We start from the raw sequence: 14,563 nt of genomic DNA, 5'->3' as shown, positions 1-14,563 counted from the left end.
AATAAACTAATCTGAGGTTCAGTTCTGCCACACTCAGTCACATTTCTGGTTTAGCAACAGGCAGATGGACTGCATGACCCTAAGAAATTTCAGATGCTTTAGTAATTGCCATTTTGATGTGGTTATACAACTATCTAATACTATGTGGCTATTCATTTACTACGTAAACTTGAAGGACCTTTCTGATATTTTTCTGGTATTTCTCACTTTCACAGAATCACAGAATGATTGAGGTTGCAAGGGACCCCTGAAGGTCACCACCTGGTCAAACCTTCTTGTTCAAGCAGAGCCACCCATAGCTGGTTGCCCAGGACCATGCCCAGACAGCTTTTAAATATTACCAAGGATCGAAACTCCACAATTTCCCTGAGCAGACTGTACCAGAGTTCTGTCATCCCCACAGTAAAAAAGTGATTCCTGATATTCAGATGGAGCCTTCTGTGTTTCTCTTGTGCCCATTGCCTCTGGTCCTGTCACTTGACACAACTGAGGAGAGACTGCCTCTGTCTTCTTTGCGGCCTCCCTTCAGGAATTTAAATATATTAATTACATGCCCAGAGCCTTCTCTTCTCAAGGCTAAGCAGTCCTAGCTCTCTCAGCCTTTCCTTACAGGAGAGATGCTCCAGACTCTTAATGTTTCTGGCCTTTTGCTGGACTTTTTCCAGTATGTCCAAGTTTATGTATTTCTTTGTTTCAGAAGTGGTCTGTTCCTGCAAGTAACTTTGAAAGAGCTCATCTCTACATATGATGATGATTATAGAAAACAGGTAATTGCTAGATGAAGAGAGCTTTTGCAATCAGGGTCTCAGCTGACTGGCAAAAGACTACAACTCGTCTGTTTTGCCCCATATCATATATCCTGACTTGTTTTTGGTAGGGTATTTTGTTGTTGTCCATTTCCTCCCCCTTATCCCTCCCAACCCAGTTTGTACCACTGCAGAAAAAAAAAAAATACATATACTCTTTATTTGTAAAAATCACATCTGTAAAACTACTTAATATGGTGATTTGCTTAATGATTTATTGTTTTTTTTTTTTTTAATTTGGGAAGTTACTTCAACAAGGAAGAGAGAAAATAGATAAATCTGTGGTTTTTTCAGATCACCCATGAAAGGAAAGGACTATTCTTCATTGTTCTTGGAGGATATTTTGGTTTTGCCCAGTGCAGTCTCAGTTTTTAATTTAATTTGGCAGTATATGATCACTTTATGTCTCTGCTTGTTCTCATGATTGATGCTGTCACATGCTCCTTACAATGTTCTTATCTTAGCCATGAAGCAAACATGGCTAACATTTTTCTTTTTCTATTTGCTTTTAGTTTCAGAGGGTGAAAACAGTGAATAGTAATAACAACATGATGCCTTTATAGATAAATTAAATGCTTCTTAGGTAAATGTTACAGGAAACAAACAACCCCAAAAATCACTGCAAATGCTATACATTTGTTTATAAGACACAATGAGAAATTGTGCAGTTTAATCTGCCTTTGTAATTTTGAGCAGTCTGCATGTTCTACACTGAAATTGCATGGATTTGCAATATAAACTCAAATGGCATCATCATATCTGAAGGCCAGTGAAGACAAAAGGATTCATTCTTTTTCGTTGGTTGGATGTTATCATAAAATAAGTTTTGAACAAACATACTGCATGACTGCAACAGACAGTGTACCTGCTCACCAAGCTTTTAAAGGCTGCTCCTTCTTTCCTGTAAAATAACTAGGGTCTTAGATATCAAAAACTATTTTATTTCATACATAAAATATTAAACAGAAAAGAGGGGGTTGACTTCTTTATTATTACAACTTTTTATTATTATTTATGCATTTTTCTTTACTTTGATTTGTATTATTTTTGCTAACCTTTCTATCACTATTATTACTGAGACTGACTGATGCCTTTGATACATATACCTTCTCTTACCACTAGATGGAACTGAAAAACCTTGTAATTCCTTTGTTTCCTGTTACACAGATCTATACCAATTTCTTAATGATAAAAGCTTGGAAAGAGTCCAGACCTAGAATTTACTAAGTTAGAGAAAGGTTACTGAAGCACAGTAATTGCTACTTGGTGTAGTACTACCTTTGTTGCTTGAGACTCTAACTGTCAATAGAAGAAGATATTTAAAACACTAAATGAATGTCGTACCTTCACAGCAATGAAAATGAAAAAAAACCACACAAAACACAAGTGAAAGAAACAAAAATATCCCAAACAGAAAGCCACCAACCATTATAGCTTTCCAAACTGTAATAACTCAAACTAAAAGCCAATATTGATGGATCTTTTAGAAGATACTTTGGAAACAAACCAGGGCAGAAGTTTGTTCACTCTTCATTATATATGACATTTAACTATAGAAACACAAGGTAAAATAAACAAATTTCTTTTCTTTTTTCTTCTCTCTCTTCTCTTCTCTTCTCTTCTCTTCTCTTCTCTTCTCTTCTCTTCTCTTCTCTTCTCTTCTCTTCTCTTCTCTTCTCTTCTCTTCTCTTCTCTTCTCTTCTCTTTCTCTTTCTCTTCTCTTCTCTTTATTCTATGAGGTGTTGGGGTTTTAGTTTTGCATATCCTGCAGAAACAAACAGGAGGAATTGGAAGCCACCATGCTGCAAGTTATGACCTTGTTGTCATTATTGAAACTTGGCAGCATGAATCCCATGATTAGAGTGTGGGTATCAATGGCTACAGCCTGTCCAGAAGAGGCAGGAAAGGCAGGAAAGGAGGACAGGTTGCCCTCTACATTAAGAATGGGATTAAGTATAAAGAGCTGTCTCTGAAGAACAGCCATGATCAGGCAGAAAGCCTTTGGGTAAAAATCAAGGACTGAGGCAAAAAAAAACTTTGTGGTTGTGCCATGGGGGATAACTTCTTAAGGCAGGTAATAGACAGGCCTATCAGAGAGAACACCATACCAGATTTGGTACATAACATAAGAGAGCTGGTTGGGGATATGAAGATTGGATGTAGTCTGGGCTGCAGCAATCATGCACTGGTGGAGTTCACAGTCTTGAGGAATATAGCTCAGATAAGGAGTAAAGTCAGGGTCCTGAACTTTAGGAATAGACAAACTTCCAGCTAACCAGGGAAATTGTCAGTGGGATTCCCTGGGAGACTACCCTCATATGTTTTTCACTGAACAAACTTAACAGCGGTGGTTTTTTTGCTTTCCCTTTATCTCTATTGTTACCAGATTTTCTTATTCAATTTCTTGACCTTTTCCTTGTTCTTTCTTTGGCATACCAGTTCCTTTAATTCTCTCTTCCCTTTCTACAGCTTCTGCCTAAATCTCCTGTCTCCTAGAAATAGATCACATTCTTGGTGTTGTCAACATATGTACAGAAGAGCAAAACACTGAGATAATTAGTATTACAAACAGGAAACTGTGACATATGATCAACTCCTACCTAGAAAAAAACAGCATTTTTTTGACAAATGAGCATCAACATTATTTGTATCTTCTTAATAAACTGGTTGAATGCTAAGGTAAAGTTGGGTAAAATACTGTTTACTGGGGAGATCTAAGGAGAAGCGTTAATATTAACAGGGAAATAATAGCTTATGTTTTTTCCCTAAAACCCTTACAGAAAGATTTCTTGGACTGTATACATTTAAGCTATTAACTGCACAGAACAGCTACCTGTTTCTTTTCTTTTAGTAAAGCAGCCTGCATGCTGCCAGCCTTCTGCAGCACCAGATGACAGTCTGCTAAAGCCCGTAAAAGAGCTGAAGACAGTTTGCATCCTCTGTGAAATCCCTGAAAAAGATTAAGAACAGAAAGCAACTTCTTCTGGTTTCATGAAAGGAGGCAGGAAAAAGGTCTGTATGAGAAGGTGTGTATTCTGGTCTTAGTTCATGAGTGCCCCACAGAGTTGGGAAGAAGCAAGAGAGCTCATGTATTAGAGTTATGAGTCCTTCCTCCCTTTTTCTTTAGGATGAGCTCCCAAAAGAGCCTTTGGTACTAGAAAATAGCAGTGTAAAATAAGTTCCCGTGCCAAAAGTGAATATGTGAATTGCTCTGTAGGGTTAAGTTACCAGTTTGTCTTCTGCCAAAATGGGCGCTGCTCTTTTGAAGTGTCTTTATTAAGAATTGCAGTGATTTTCTGTAGTATCTCATATTTTAGTACCTTGAGATGCATCCAATTTTAGTAACTTAAAATACATCCACATCATGTCCCAGAGGTTCCTGCTTTTGCTTTATATGATTTAATCGTTTCACTTCATATTGTACCATACTATCATGTTATTATGATTGCCAAACTTCTCAGAAAATTAGATATATACCAGCAATAAACTGTACAATTTACCACTACAGTTGTTCTAGTATGTAATTTAAACACTATGTACATACCTCATGAAATCAGGAATCTTGATAGCCTTTGGCCTTGATGGTGGGTTTTTTACCAGCTGAGGCTAGGACAAAAACCAAAGTACATTCCTTTTCTTGACAAGAGTTTTATTGAAATAGCAATGTTTTAAGTATATTTCCCAAGTGAAAAGCTTAAACATTGCATGTGATTATGCATTATTTTCAACATTGTTTATTTAACAATGTTGCAGTTCATACTCTGAGAACAAATAAATAGACAAGAATGCTGAAGTATGTACCTGACTCTGAATACACATTGATATTGCTCTTTACTTATTCATCACTGTTATTTCAGTAGCTTGGGTGTTGAACTAGATTATTGCTAGAAGCTGAATAGGAAATGTTCTAAACCCTAGCTCAGGAATGACAAACATTTTATTTTATATTTCCCATCACTTTTTTTTCTTTTTTCATTCCAGCTTTCATTTTTTGGTGGCTGTCATTTTAGTAGTTGAAATAGTACTTTCAAAAAGTACTTAAAGACCACTTATCACAAGAATGTACCTTATGCTTAAGTTACAAGTAAGTTAGCAAAAGAGTTTATATCAGAAAGTGTTTTGCTGGAATATTAATGCACTGATATATTGTCATTGACAGTGTTATTTATATACTGCAATTTTGCCTGATGTATCCAGCTTAGAGATGATGCAGTGGAACTAAAGAATGACCAGTCTTTGCTCCATAACTTTTTGTCAGATGCACACTGTGCTGCGTGCTTCACAAAAGCTCTTAAAGCAATTAAAGATCAACAGAAAGCTTTGCCCTGATTTCTCTCTGCAAGTCTTGATTTGTTCTTTGCACTCACAGTGCAAAAAGGGTGATGGAAGCTCTGATTCTGTGAAAGACACTCACAGCTGAGAATAATACAGGAGCTGGAAGTCAGCTTTTGATTTACCCTTTGATTTACTTGAATAATTCAAAAATCATCAGTTGATATGTTTTTAATTATTGCCAATTTTCAGAACTTCTAGTCTGAAATGTACCTCTTATTCCTACACAGTTTGAATCTGAATCTTTTAGTTTCAGTCAATAGGAATTCCAGATTTGACATTGATTAAGGCTCAAGAGAATATTTTAAAATTCATTTAAATAGTTATAAAGAAACACAGTTCTCCTACAAATAAAGAAAGAACTTACAAAATCAAATGAATATTTTAATGGTTTTAACGTTCTGATAACTAGGCAGTATCTGATGATGGAAAGCACAGTTGTCTGTGACCTCTTCTATAACCACCAAATTAATCTCTCTAAATGGAGCTTAAATCCTTTTACATAGCAACCAAAGATTAAAGAAAAAAACCACCAAAACCAAAATCAGTTACCAAAAAAAAATCTTCACTGACATCTTAATCAACTCAAACATGCAATTGATTAGCCAGCATCAGGAAAGTTATGCAAAGCAAAAACATCAGCCTCCTGGCTTGCGCTGGCAGTGTTGTCAGCAAGCCAAGGGAGGAGGTCTTTCACCTGTGCTGGAGCTCCAGCCCCACTTCTGGGATCTTCAGTCCAAGACAAACGGGGTGTATTGGGGATAGCCTAGAGCAAGTCTGCAGAGATGATTCAGACATTGGAGCTTCTGACATACAGAAAGAGGTTCAGAGAGTTGGGACTTGCAGCTGGAGAGTCAGCTGCAAGAGTTTACCCCAGAGGAGAGGACTGGCTCAGGGGGAACTTGTCAATGTGGATAAATTCCTGATAGGAGGGAATGAAGAAGGTGAAATCAAACCTTTCTCAATGGTGCCTACTGCCAGAACATGAGTCGGTGGGTGCAAGTGAACACACATTAAATTCCATCTAAACACAAGAATACAAGGGCTTTTCCTCCTTTTTTTTTCTTTTTTTTTTTTTTTCCTTTTCTTTTACTTTGAGGATAATCAAACAATTGCACAGGCTGCACAGAGAGGCTGTGGAGTCTGCAGCCTTGAAGATATTACAAACTGGAGTGGATATGGCCCTTGAAAACCTGTTCCAGCTGACCCTGCTTTGTACAGGAGCAGGTTGGACTAGACAAACTCCAGGGGTCATAATGACTCTGTGAATCCCAATGTTTCTGTGAATTTAAAATCAGGTATAAACAACAGATATTTCTGCTTTATTTTAACCCTTGATCCCCACAGTAGGACCTTGTATGTATGTAAGAACAAAAAGGTAATGAGAACCTGTCCTTTCTATATTTAAAACTAACAAGAATTATTAGGCTGTTAACATTTTTGATTTAGCTTAATTACAGTAATTAAGAGATTACCTGCACTGAAGCACTTATCTGCAGCAGATCTAGCCTAGAGGTGAGAATCAAAGGGAGAGGAAAATGGAAATAGTTCATTTATTCTGAGTTCAAGTTGACACCAGACTTCAAGGTATATTTGTCACCTTTGCACTGTTTTTAAAGCAAGTTTTTAAGTGACTGAACTCTGTGGAAGAGAAAAATGTAATTAAAGGTCTCGGAACTTTCAGTCTATGTATGACTTTTCTACTAATGCTGGGGAGGAAGAAAATCCTTGACTTTCCTGCATCAGTCCTTGAATTTTGTTCAGTGCTACCACATTTGAATGTCCTAAAATGATGAAGTTCTAGTAAATGGAGAGGGTGATAGTACTATCACAGAAATAGATTTTCTGATATAAACTCATTTACTAACTTATCTACCATAATCATTCTATTAGAGTATTTTCACCGAGTTTAGGCTACTTAAGCTTAGGGTACATGCTTGCCAAAAATGTTAAGTACTTTGTACAAGTATTACTTCAATTACTAAAATGACAGCCACCAAATAAAACCTGGAATGAAATAAAACCAACCAAACAAAAAAGGATGGGAAACACAACATGAAATGTTTGGCGTTTCTGAGGTAGGGCTTAGAATATTTCTTAGTCAGCTTCTAAAAATAATCCCGCTCAACACCTAAGCTACTGAAATAACAGTGATGAATAAGGAAAGGTCAATATCAGTGTGTATTCAGAAGTGCATATTTACTTCAGTTTTGCGTTCTTGTCCATTTTTTTGTTCTCAGAGTATGAACAGCATCATATGTATTTCAACCCATATATGGATGTGGTTTTTTGCTTTAAATAAAGACTGAAGTCTTTAATGACTTCTGGATAACAGAATAGATCACCACTTCTTTCAAATCAACTTAAAATGTCAAGGTTTTCCCACATCAAAATTCTGCTTTAATTTGTAACATATTGCTCTTATTACATTGTCCCTTTGTGTTACCTCTTATAACCTCTATTTTATCTGCTCTTAAATATCTTAGGGGCCTAAAAAATTTTAAACCAGGTGTGGTATTCCACCCTTAAGGGGAAGGGAGTATTGAAGTTTGTAGTGCTCATGGTCAAAAGGAACAACAAAAGTCAGAGTCCACAAAAGCTTATAAGGCTGTTTTAGCAAATTATACACTTTGCAGGGAAATTTGTATGTTAGTCCCTTATCTGCTCACATAATCACATGACAGTGGGTTTTGGATAAAAAGAGAGAGTGAAAGGGAAGAGAGAGAGGGAGATGGACTAAGGATAGGGAGAAAAGAAAGAAAGGAAGGAAGAGAGATCACGAATCCTAGCACCAGCATTGATCCAACTGATGGAGGTGTCTGGGGTCCTGGTGCACACATACATCCAGGCTTCGTGGGGGTATCATTTTATAAATAAGATTGCCCTGCCCTAGAGATAAGCTTCTCACTTTCTATGTAATTTGTTGTCATGCACAGACTGTTCTTTTAGACCTTTCTGGAAATGGGTTGGAGGGTTTTGTGGTTCTTTGGTGATCTTGACTTCCCCTTCCCCCCCCCCAAAAGTTCATGTCAGTTTGTCAACCTCATTCCTCTGCTTGCACAGTATTGTGAGTATCTCCAGGAGCCAGAACAAGGTTCCTTGTCCCAGAAAATTGCTGCTTACCTCTGTATAGCCCCCTTCTCCAGTCACATCCCAACCCCTTGACCCCTGATTTATTTGTCATTCTTGTCTCAATCTACAAGAAACCAATAATCCCCTTTAATCCCAAATCTCATATCACTAATGAGAAGTGTTGTAAGCAGTTCTCTAATCATTCATCCATAGATGCAGTAGACTGTGGTCATTCTGTAGTCTTAGAAACAGGTAATAGCCCCTGTTAATGGATATAAAAACAATACAAGTGAACAGAATGCCTGAAATATGCCCTACTGGAAGCACATGCAATGTGATACCATTTCATGACCAAAGGGTATTTTGAGTTCCAAACGGGAAAGTGTGTTGGACCTAAAGATGAGATGTTGAAAGGATGACTCTATTGGAAATGAAGTTGAATGAGACAGTAGGGAAAATGCATGCTGCATAATTCAGGTGAATATTTTTGATTTTCATCTTGCCTTATTGGCTAGATTGAGCAGCTAAATCTATGGTTTTGAGGGTTTTTTCTCTCAATTTAGAGGAAAATACATATGATAATACCTTGTGTAGTCTCTTGGGAATACATTCTAATCGCAGATCAGTATAGTATTTGGATGCAAACAGTTATTTAGCTAATGCACAGAAGTAAAGACAGCTGTTCAGATATTTGAAATAGGAAAAAATTATATATTCATACATATGTGTGTGTTACTTTAAGCAGTAGGTCATCCATCTGTCTTAGAGTACTCTCTAATGCATTTCTTACTCAAATCTACTGCTTTGGTATTATGCTACTTGCTCATCAACCAGTTCTGAATTGCAGTTCAGAGCGAGCTATGAGCTCTCACAGTGATATAGTGGGATGTCTATGCTGTAGTTTATGCTTCAACATTCAGTGAATCGCATATACTGTGCATATGTAAACAGGGATTTCCAGTGCAAATGAGCTGCAGGGCCTTGAACACTGAAAAAGGTGATTGAAGAGCAACATAATTTTAAGCACCAGATTTTTACTTTTCAGTCTCCAAGACCAAAGCCATAGCCATGGCAAGACTCATAATCCCAGGATATTTGTTTTGAGAGCCTGAATTTCACCTGGTATACTGAATGGATCCTGTGAAAATTTCCACAAGATTCATTGATACCACACTTCTGCTGGGCAGATAATTTTATTCTTTTCTTCTGGATTAACCCAGTACCCATCACCTTTGTTTCTTTAAGTATTGAAGGAATGGACTGATGAGAGGAATAGATTGTGGATATGCTGGGACTCTAGACAAATAATCTAATGACACTTTAAAAGGATACTTCAATCTTGCACGACAAGAATTTAACATTCATATAAGGAAGGCAGACGTATAGTCAAATGTGTGGTATGTGTCAGCACACATTTAGCTCTTCCTTTAATGCAGTAAGAAACAAGACCATCATTTACAGTATTTAAAGCGAAAACACAACACACACAATATTTTACAATAAAGATTATGAAAGTAGGAAGCAACACAATAGCAGACTTAAAAAAAAAATGCAATAGGCAAAAAGAAAAGTATTCAATTACTTATGACTGCGTTGAGGAATACAGTTGGTGCAGGTAGCTCAGTGTGCACCTGCTTTGAGAGCTGCAGGTTGACCTCTGGGGGCAGGAGACTGAGCACAAGGCAAGAGGCCATAAACTGCTGATTATTTGCATAACAAAGGGCACAGGAACCTGTGGCTCAGCCAGGTGACAGGACACTCAGTGATATGTCAGACACTAACAACCCCCACATTTTACTGCCCTTAGACTGTAAGGGTATAAAAACCCAGGGATTCCTTTGTTCAGGGTCCCTTCCCAGAGCCACCCAGCTCGAGCTGTTATTTTGTTTTTACCTAGTTATTGCACCATAATCAAATTATTTTAAGGATAGGGGCATCCAAGACTCTGCTATGGGAAACCTGGGGTCAAGCCAGGAAGCAAACCTGGTCTGATCGTGTGAGTGTGGGGTGTGTAGTGGCAGAGATGCTTCAGTCCCAGCTCAAGAGGTGCAAGAGTGACTGCAAGAGTGGCTCCTGGATGGTGAGACAGGAAAGTTTCCTTAATAAAGATTGTTATGCAACAAGTTTCATAGGTTTTTTCTTAGAAGTTTAATTTCTCTTCAGATCAGCATTAATTTAAAAATTTTCATAACATAACAGGACCTAAATAACAGAAAGGAGCACAGAATCACTAAGGTTTGAAATTACTTCTGAAGTTTGCTGAGTTCAGCCTGCTCCTAACAAAGCAGGGACAGCTGGAACAGATTTTCAAGGGCCATATCCAGACAGATTTTGAACATCTCTAAGGTTGAAGACTCCTCAGCCTCTCTGTGCAACCTGTGCAAGTGTTTGATCACCCTCCCAGTAAAAAAAAAAACAAACAAACCAAAAAAACCCCCAAAAACCCAAACAAACAGAAAGCAATGCAATCAAGGAAGCTGATGGACTTCTGTGTCACAAGGCTCCATCGCAGTCATTTGACACCCAGCTAGTACTGTTGGATAGGGTTACTCCTCCCCAGGTGCCTGACTTTATTTATTAATTAAATTAATAAAAAACTGCCTAATTTGGATTGAAAGGTGGAGAATAATTATTTAGGCTTAAAATTCCTAAATGGTAATTGATTGCTAACTTTTTTTAAAAAAAATATGTGGTATCATTAGAGAAGCAGAATTAAATATGAAAGACAAAGTAATTCTTTTGCCAGAAAGATAAAAATTAGTTCTACAAATCAGAAATACCCAGAAACTTCAAGGATTAGGATCTGATCTAACTGTTATTTTAAGAGCCACTTGTGTTAGGTTTCTGTGGCTAGGTTCTGGTAGTGAGGGGGCTGTAGGGTGTGTCTCTGAAAAGCTGCCAGAAGTTTTGCACACATCCAACAGAGACAATACCAGCCAGGTCTAGGATGGACCTGCCACTGTCCAAGGATGAGGACATCAGAAATAGCGGTACTGACTCCGTGATAACATATTTAGGAAGGGAAAATAAAATAAGTTATTGCACAGAAGTAATTGCAACCACAAAAGAGAGGAATGAGAATACATAAGAGAAAGAACTGTGCAAACCCCAAGGTCAGCAAAGAAAGAGGGTGCTTTTAGGATTTGTTTTACTTTTTATTATCCTGTTCCGATTTTGACCGGTTAAATTCCCCCAACCCAAATCTGTTTTGCCCATGACAGTAACTGGTGAATGAGCTCTCCCTGCCCTTGTCTCACCTCATGAGCCTTTTTTTATAGCTTCTCTCCCCTAAGGAGAGACTTCCGCTAAGGAGGGGAATGTGAGAGCAGCTTTGATCAGCGCTCAGCATCCAGCCCTGGTCAAAGCACCACACTATTTTATTAACTTAATTTCATTTAGTAAATAAAATCAGAAAAAAAAAAAATCAATTTTACAACCAGCATTATTTTCTTGTAATTAAAAAGTCATTGTGTATTGACAGAAGTTTAAAGTAAGAGTTTTGGGGTTTTATTTCTTTAAGCAAAAGACTACGAGTTTAATGATTCTTTTCGTATCTGTCTTATGATTTTGATAGCTCTGGGATGTTTGCATAGTTTTCAGGTATGACAAGACATTACAAAACCTTTGCATGTGCTATTCCTATATTGGATTTTCGATGATCACAAATATAAATCTAGGATTTTCAGAAATCATTATTTATTTTATGAAGAAACTGAGCATTAGTTGTACATAGTATCTGAAGCTTTATAATGGGAAACAACAAAACTTATTAAAACTCAAGGATAAGGATTTTATTTTACTTGACAGTAAAAATATATTTCCCCTCCCTCACCCCCCCAAAAGTGCCTTTTATTAAAATGCCTTTTGTATGACACTTCTGAAAAGTACTCTGCATTCAGCTGTCTAGTTGAAGCTGAAATGACATAATTTCATGTTACCTTTCCACTGTACTATATGTGACATTTTTGCACCAGAAATGCATCATCCTTGAAAACAAGTTAAAAATACTGAGAAAAAAAAGTTTTTCACCTTCACACAGCCTTCTTTCTTATGAAAGAAAGGAAAAATATTTTTACTTACATAAACCTGAATTCTGTATGTGATCTAGAAATAAGCATCCTTTCTATGCAACCTCATTGTATAGCACTTTTACAGTATGAAATTACAACCAGATAGGTAAAGCTCAGATTATTCTCTTATTTCAGCAGAAACTTTTTTGTGCAATATATAAGGCTTTTATGCTCGGCTTTAAAATTTTGGGGGTTCAAAAACTGTAAACATTTCTAGAAAGAAAAGAACTCTAAAAAGAAATGGGAAGAAGGGAAAAGGCACTTAGGCTATTGTCTGTAAAGACTCAATACTACTCCCTGCCTCAATGTCTTCTCTTCTTTGTTTGCTTTCTTCTGATATTAAAGGAGACCAGTTACAATAAAGTTAAAAAAAAAAAAAAAAAAAATCATCCCATGCCACCAGAAACTACAGCCTCTTTCATATTCTCCTTCCTATAAACCTGACATTTTTACTCCATTGAAATGTTACCTCCCCTCTTCTGGTTCAGTTTGTCAGAGCATAATTAGCCAGGTGCAAAGAGACCCTGCCAGCAGAACTTAAGGATATAAAACAATTATTAGCTGTCTACCATGCACAAAAGACTGATCATTCTTGTGCCCAAAGGTACCTAAAGGTCATTCTTGGCCATGCAGACATAAGTTGCTGAAACAATTCCTACTGCTGTTGAGTTGCCATCCTCCCCTATAGAGATATCAGTGGTGATATTTATGGTGCAGGCCTGGAGATGCAGCAACCACACAGCTAGACCCCCAGTAGCCACCCCTGTTTTGTTTTGGTTTTCCAGTAGGATTATACATTTTTCCACACAGGTGCTTCTGTCTGGAATCCTTGGGCTAATAACTGTTTCTCTCAACACTCCTAACCTTATCCATAACTTTGTCTTTCTTATCCTTCTGCACTCTTTTCCATAGCATTCTCCACAGGTTTGCATTTTTTTTCCAGAAACTGGAATAAAAAGTCATTCTGCAGAGCTACATCAGAACAGATCCTTAAACCCCCCTCAGCACTCAGAGCACTGAGCCTCAGAGGCAGGGGGTTTACAGCAGAGCTTGCGGAGAGAGAGCGTTACTGTGATGGCCAGGATGCAGAGAGCATCCACCCACTGTACGTACCTATGCACATATGTTTGCATATATATAAAGTAGATACAATGGTATTTCCTCTGGGAAAGGCTAAATGCACTCTGACCAAGATAGACAAGTTTTCCTATTTCTTGTGCAAATGCCAATAGTGATATTACCAATGTTCCATCATATGAAGGTTTCAAGGCTGCAGGTGTATACTGACTTTATCACAATACTTTACTAGATTGTGTACCAGTGCTCTGAGAGACACTACCTGCAGCACAGCTGAATCTAGGGAAGTCTAAGATGAAGGAAACAGCATGTAAAAATTTAGCAGGGCAGTGTCTTCATTTTTCATTCATATCAACTGTTGTCACATATCCAAGAACTCAAAAAGAATTGTACCTAAACAGCAGGGACCCCAATTAGATACCAGAGTATGATAGGATCCTCTAGAGGATCATTCAGAACATCTGCCTAAATTAGCCCTTAGTAAACATAAATGCAGCTTTTTAATGTTTTTATTGCTTTGAGTGGAAGTTCCAATGATTGTAAGGCAGCAGAGCCTCGAACTGCCTACCGCTTTCAACTTCAGATGTTCAGATTCTGTTCTAGTTTGAAAACAAACCAGGGGGAGATCACAAATCAGAATTATAATTTAATAGGAAAATTAAAATAAATGCAATAGTACAAGAACACTGACAGAGTCAGGATACAACCTGACACCCTGTTAGTCAGGGTGGTGGTAGCAGCCCAGATGAAATGGTCCTGTTGAAGCAGTGATCCTGTTGAAGGGTCTGGTCTTCGCCTGAAGGTCCAGTGATAGCTCTCACCCTCTGGGAACCCAGTCAATAAGGGCAGCTCCTGCTGTTCCAAACCTCAGATTATATCCAGGTGGGAATGCTTGGCTCCTCCCCCTGGGTGGAGCATCTCACAAGGGGCTGATGTAATTCTATCAGTCATGCAGTGGGTCCTTGATTGCCCATTAACAGAGATTGCACCTGGAGGGAGTTATTAAGGATGCCTCATGGCAGGAGATAACAAACATTGCCCCACCTGCTTTAACAGCTTGTGAAGATGATAATAGAATACATGCTTTTGGTTACATCTTGCAATGTAAACTAGGACAGATTCAGATTCAAGTTAGACCATGAATTTTGCTCTTTTATTACCTTATCTTAGTCTGAGGTTTAAAAACAACAGGAAATATTTTTAATT

General features: G+C 37.8%; 1 long non-coding RNA gene across 1 annotated transcript; it reads right to left on the bottom strand.

Moving 5' to 3' along the window:
• Nucleotides 1-1,053: 1,053 nt before the first annotated feature.
• On the bottom strand, nt 1,054-14,187 carry LOC138118703 (uncharacterized). The gene is made up of 4 exons (XR_011155261.1): nt 14,065-14,187; nt 4,351-4,412; nt 3,640-3,756; nt 1,054-2,571 (listed from the first exon to the last, which is right to left on the bottom strand). It is a non-coding gene; the product is annotated as an uncharacterized lncRNA (long non-coding RNA).
• Nucleotides 14,188-14,563: the final 376 nt, after the last annotated feature.

This window comes from Aphelocoma coerulescens, chromosome 1 (assembly GCF_041296385.1).
Source record: "Aphelocoma coerulescens isolate FSJ_1873_10779 chromosome 1, UR_Acoe_1.0, whole genome shotgun sequence".
In the NCBI taxonomy this organism is placed as follows: Eukaryota; Metazoa; Chordata; class Aves; order Passeriformes; family Corvidae; genus Aphelocoma; species Aphelocoma coerulescens.
Note: the sequence above shows the minus strand (reverse complement) of the source record. Positions and strands in the feature narration are given on the sequence as shown.